This window comes from Pristiophorus japonicus, chromosome 32 (assembly GCF_044704955.1).
Source record: "Pristiophorus japonicus isolate sPriJap1 chromosome 32, sPriJap1.hap1, whole genome shotgun sequence".
In the NCBI taxonomy this organism is placed as follows: domain Eukaryota; kingdom Metazoa; phylum Chordata; class Chondrichthyes; family Pristiophoridae; genus Pristiophorus; species Pristiophorus japonicus.
In genome coordinates, this window is record NC_092008.1 from 10,707,447 (window position 1) to 10,713,592 (window position 6,146).

A 6,146-nucleotide genomic window follows, 5' to 3' on the forward strand; every position below is an offset into this window, starting at 1 on the left:
AGGTCTGATTGATGGAGGTCTGACTGATATAGGCATATCTGATGGAGGTCTGTCTGATGGAGATCTAACTGATGTAGATGTGACTGATGGGGGTCTGACTGATGGAGGACTAACTGATGATCTGACTGATGGAGGGCTATCTGATGGAGGTCTATCTGATGGTGGTCAATCTGCTGGTCGTCTATCTGATGGTGGTCTATCTGCTGGATGTCTATCGAATGGAGGTCTATCCAATGGAAATCTGACTGATGGAGGTCTGCCTGATGGAGGTCTATTTGATGAAGGCCGATCTGATGGAGGTTTCCCTGATGGGGGATCAATCTGATGGAGGTCAGACTGATGGAGGTCTATCTGATGGAGGTCTATCTGACAGAGATCTGACTGATGGAGGTCTATCTGCTGGAGGTCTATCTGCTGGAGGTCTATCTGCTGGAGGTCTATCTGCTGGAGGTCTATCTGCTGGAGGTCTATCTGCTGGAGGTCTATCTGCTGGAGGTCTATCTGCTGGAGGTCTAGCTGCTGGAGGTCTAGCTGCTGGAGGTCTACCGGATGGAGGTCTACCGGATGGAGGTCTACCGGATGGAGGTCTACCGGATGGAGGTCTACCGGATGGAGGTCTACCGGATGGAGGTCTACCCGATGGAGGTCTACCCGATGGAGGTCTACCCGATGGAGGTCTACCCGATGGAGGTCTACCCGATGGAGGTCTATCTGATGGAGGTCTATCTGATGGAGGTCTATCTGATGGAGGTCTATCTGATGGAGGCCTGACTGATGGGGGTCTGACTGATGGAGGTCTGTCTGATGGAGTTGTGACTGATTGAGATCGGACTGATGGAAGTCCATCTGATTGAGGCCTGACGATGGATGTCTGACAGATGGACGTCTATCTGATGGAGATCTATCTGATGGAGACCTATCTGATGGAGGTCTCTCTGATGGAGGTCTCTCTGATGGAGGTCTCTCTGATGGAGGTCTCTCCGATGGAGGTCTCTCCGATGGAGGTCTCTCCGATGGAGGTCTATCTGTTGGAGGTCTATCTGTTGGAGGTCTCTCCGATGGAGGTCTCTCTGATGGAGGTCTCTCTGATGGAGGTCTCTCTGATGGAGGTCTCTCTGATGGAGGTCTATCTGATGGAGGTCTATCTGATGGAGATCTGACTGATGTGGGTCTGACTGATGTGGGTCTGACTGATGGAGGTCTGACTGAGGGAGGTCTGACTGAGGGAGGTCTGACTGAGGGAGGTCTATCTGATGGAGGTCTATCTGATAGAGATCTGACTGATGGAGGTCTGAATGATGGAGGTCTATCTGATGGAGGTCTATCTGATGGAGGTCTATCTGATGGAGGTCTATCTGATGGAGAACTACCTGATGGTGGTCTATCTGATGGAGATCTTATTGATGGCAGTTTATCTGATGGAGATCCAGCTGGAGGTCTACCGGATGGAGGTCTACCGGATGGAGGTCTACCGGATGGAGGTCTACCGGATGGAGGTCTACCGGATGGAGGTCTAACTGATGGAGGTCTATCTGATGGGGGTCTATCTGATGGTGGTCTATCTGATGGAGGTCTATCTGATGGAGGTCTGACTGATGGAGGTCTCTCTGATGGAGGTCTCTCTGATGGAGGTCTCTCTGATGGAGGTCTATCTGATGGAGGTCTCTCTGATGGAGGTCTCTCTGATGGAGGTCTCTCCGATGGAGGTCTCTCCGATGGAGGTCTCTCCGATGGAGGTCTATCTGTTGGAGGTCTATCTGTTGGAGGTCTATCTGTTGGAGGTCTATCTGTTGGAGGTCTATCTGTTGGAGGTCTATCTGTTGGAGGTCTATCTGTTGGAGGTCTATCTGTTGGAGGTCTCTCTGATGGTGGTCTCTCTGATGGAGGTCTCTCCGATGGAGATCTATCTGATGGAGGTCTCTCTGATGGAGGTCTCTCTGATGGAGGTCTCTCTGATGGAGGTCTATCTGATGGAGGTCTATCTGATGGAGGTCTATCTGATGGAGGTCTATCTGATGGAGATCTGACTGATGGAGATCTGACTGATGTGGGTCTGACTGATGTGGGTCTGACTGATGTGGGTCTGACTGATGTGGGTCTGACTGATGTGGGTCTGACTGATGGAGGTCTGACTGATGGATGTCTAGCTTATGGAGCTCTATATGATCGAGAATTGACTGATGGAGGTCTATCTGATGAAGGTCTATCTGATGAAGGTCTATCTGATGAAGGCCTATCTGATGATGGTCTGACTGTTGGAGGTCTGACTGTTGGAGGTCTATCTGATGAAGGCCTATCTGATGATGGTCTGACTGTTGGAGGTCTGACTGTTGGAGGTCTGACTGTTGGAGGTCTGACTGTTGGAGGTCTGACTGTTGGGGGTCTGACTGTTGGTGGTCTGACTGATGGAGGTCTGATTGATGGAGGTCTGATTGATGGAGGTCTGACTGATGGAGGCATATCTGATGGAGATCTGACTGATGGAGGTCTCTCCGATGGAAGTCTATCCAATGGAGATCTGACTGATGGAGATCTGACTGATGGAGATCTGACTGATGGAGATCTGACTGATGGAGATCTGACTGATGGAGATCTGACTGATGGAGGTCTGACTGATGGAGGTCTGACTGATGGAGGTCTGACTGATGGAGGTCTGACTGATGGAGGTCTGACTGATGGAGGTCTGACTGATGGAGGTCTGACTGATGGAGGTCTGCCTGATGGAGGTTTATTTGATAGAGATGTGACTGATGGAGATGTGACTGATGTGGGTTTGACTGATATGGGTCTGATGGAGATCTTTCTAATGGAGGTGTATCTGATGTGGCTCTATCTGATGGAGGTCACTCCGATGGCGATCTCTCCGATGGAGGTCTCTCCGATGGAGGTCTATCTGAAGGAGATCTGACTGATGGAGGCCTATCTGAGTGAGGTCTATCTGAGTGATGTCTATCTGATAGAGGTCTATCTGATGGAGATCTGACTGATGGAGATTTGACTGATATGGAGCTGACTGATATGGTTCCGACTGATGGAGATCTGACTGATGGAGATGTGACTGATGTGGTCTGACTGATGGAGGTCTGATTGATGGAGGTCTGATTGATGGAGGTCTGATTGATGGAGGTCTGATTGATGGAGGTCTGATTGATGGAGGTCTGATTGATGGAGGTCTGATTGATGGAGGTCTGATTGATGGAGGTCTGATTGATGGAGGTCTGACTGATGGAGGTCTGACTGATGGAGGTCTGACTGATGGAGGTCTGACTGATGGAGGTCTGACTGATGGAGGTCTGACTGATGGAGGTCTGACTGATGGAGGTCTGACTGATGGAGGTCTGACTGATGGAGGTCTGACTGATGGAGGTCTGACTGATGGAGGTCTGACTGATGGAGGTCTGACTGATGGAGGTCTGACTGATGGAGGTCTGACTGATGGAGGTCTGACTGATGGAGGTCTGACTGATGGAGGTCTGACTGATGGAGGTCTGACTGATGGAGGTCTGACTGATGGAGGTCTGATTGATGGAGGTCCAACTGATGGAGGCATATCTGATGGAGATCTGACTGATGGAGGTCTCTCCGATGGAAGTCTATCCAATGGAGATCTGACTGATGGAAATCTGACTGATGGAGGTCTGACTGATGGAGGTCTGACTGATGGAGGTCTGCCTGATGGAGGTCTGCCTGATGGAGGTCTGCCTGATGGAGGTCTATTTGATAGAGGTCTATCTGATGGAGATGTGACTGATGCAGATGTGACTGATGGAGATGTGACTGATGGAGATGTGACTGATGGAGATGTGACTGATGGAGATGTGACTGATGGAGATGTGACTGATGGAGATGTGACTGATGGAGATGTGACTGATGTGGGTCTGACTGATGTGGGTTTGACTGATGTGGGTCTGACTGATGGAGGTCCTCCGATGGAGGTCTATCTGATGGAGATCTGACTGATGGAGGTCTATCTGAAGGAGATCTGACTGATGGAGGTCTATCTGATAGAGGTCAATCTGATGGAGATCTGACTGATGGAGATGTGACTGATGTGGGTCTGACTGATGTGGGTCTGACTGATATGAGTCTGACTGATGCAGATGTGACTGATGTGGTTCTGACTGATGGAGGTCTGACTGATGGAGGTCTGACTGATGGAGGTCTGACTGATGGAGGTCTGACTGATGGAGGTCTGACTGATGGAGGTCTGACTGATGGAGGTCTGACTGATGGAGGTCTGACTGATGGAGGTCTGACTGATGGAGGTCTGACTGATGGAGATCTGATTGATGGAGGTCTGATTAATGGAGGTCTGATTAATGGAGGTCTGATTAATGGAGGTCTGATTAATGGAGGTCTGATTAATGGAGGTCTGATTAATGGAGGTCTGATTAATGGAGGTCTGATTAATGGAGGTCTGATTAATGGAGGTCTGATTAATGGAGGTCTGATTAATGGAGGTCTGATTAATGGAGGTCTGATTAATGGAGGTCTGATTAATGGAGGTCTGATTAATGGAGGTCTGATTAATGGAGGTCTGATTAATGGAGGTCTGATTAATGGAGGTCTGATTAATGGAGGTCTGATTAATGGAGGTCTGATTAATGGAGGTCTGATTAATGGAGGTCTGATTAATGGAGGTCTGATTAATGGAGGTCTGATTAATGGAGGTCTGATTAATGGAGGTCTGATTAATGGAGGTCTGATTGATGGAGGTCTGACTGATGGAGGTCTGACTGATGGAGGTCTATCTAATGGAGATCTGACTGATGGAGGTCTGACTGATGGAATTCTGACTGATGAGGTCTGACTGATGAGGTCTATCTGAAGGAGATCTGACTGATGGAGATCTGACTGATGGAGGTCCTCCGATGGAGGTCTATCTGATGGAGATCTGACTGATGGAGGTCTATCTGAAGGAGATCTGACTGATGGAGATCTGACTGATGGAGGTCTATCTGATAGAGGTATATCTGATGGAGATCTGACTGATGTGGGTCTGACTGATGTGGGTCTGACTGATGTGGGTCTGACTGATGGAGGTCTGACTGATGGAGGTCTGACTGATGGAGGTCTGACTGATGGAGGTCTGACTGATGGAGGTCTGACTGATGGAGGTCTGACTGATGGAGGTCTGACTGATGGAGGTCTGACTGATGGAGGTCTGACTGATGGAGGTCTGACTGATGGAGGTCTGACTGATGGAGGTCTGACTGATGGAGGTCTGACTGATGGAGGTCTGACTGATGGAGGTCTGACTGATGGAGGTCTGACTGATGGAGGTCTGACTGATGGAGGTCTGACTGATGGAGGTCTGACTGATGGAGGTCTATCTGATGGAGATCTGACTGATGGAGGTCTGACTGATGGAGATCTGACTGATGTGGGTCTGACTGATGGAGGTCTATCTGATGGAGATGTGACTGATGGAGATGTGACTGATGTGGGTCTGACTGATGTGGGCCTGACTGATATGGGTCTGACTGATGGAGGTCTATCTGATGGAGGTCTATCTGATGGAGATCTGTCTGATGGAGATCTGTCTGATGGAGATCTGTCTGATGGAGATCTGACTGATGGAGGTCTGATTGATGGAGGTCTGACTGATGGAGGTCTGACTGATGGAGGTCTGACTGATGGAGGTCTGACTGATGGAGGTCTGACTGATGGAGGTCTGACTGATGGAGGTCTGACTGATGGAGGTCTGACTGATGGAGGTCTGACTGATGGAGGTCTGACTGATGGAGGTCTGACTGATGGAGGTCTGACTGATGGAGGTCTGACTGATGGAGGTCTGACTGATGGAGGTATGATTGATGGAGGTCTGACTGATATAGGCATATCTGATGGAGGTCTGTCTGATGGAGATCTAACTGATGTAGATGTGACTGATGGGGGTCTGACTGATGGAGGACTAACTGATGATCTGACTGATGGAGGGCTATCTGATGGAGGTCTATCTGATGGTGGTCAATCTGCTGGTCGTCTATCTGATGGTGGTCTATCTGCTGGATGTCTATCGAATGGAGGTCTATCCAATGGAAATCTGACTGATGGAGGTCTGCCTGATGGAGGTCTATTTGATGAAGGCCGATCTGATGGAGGTTTCCCTGATGGGGGATCAATCTGATGGAGGTCAGACTGAT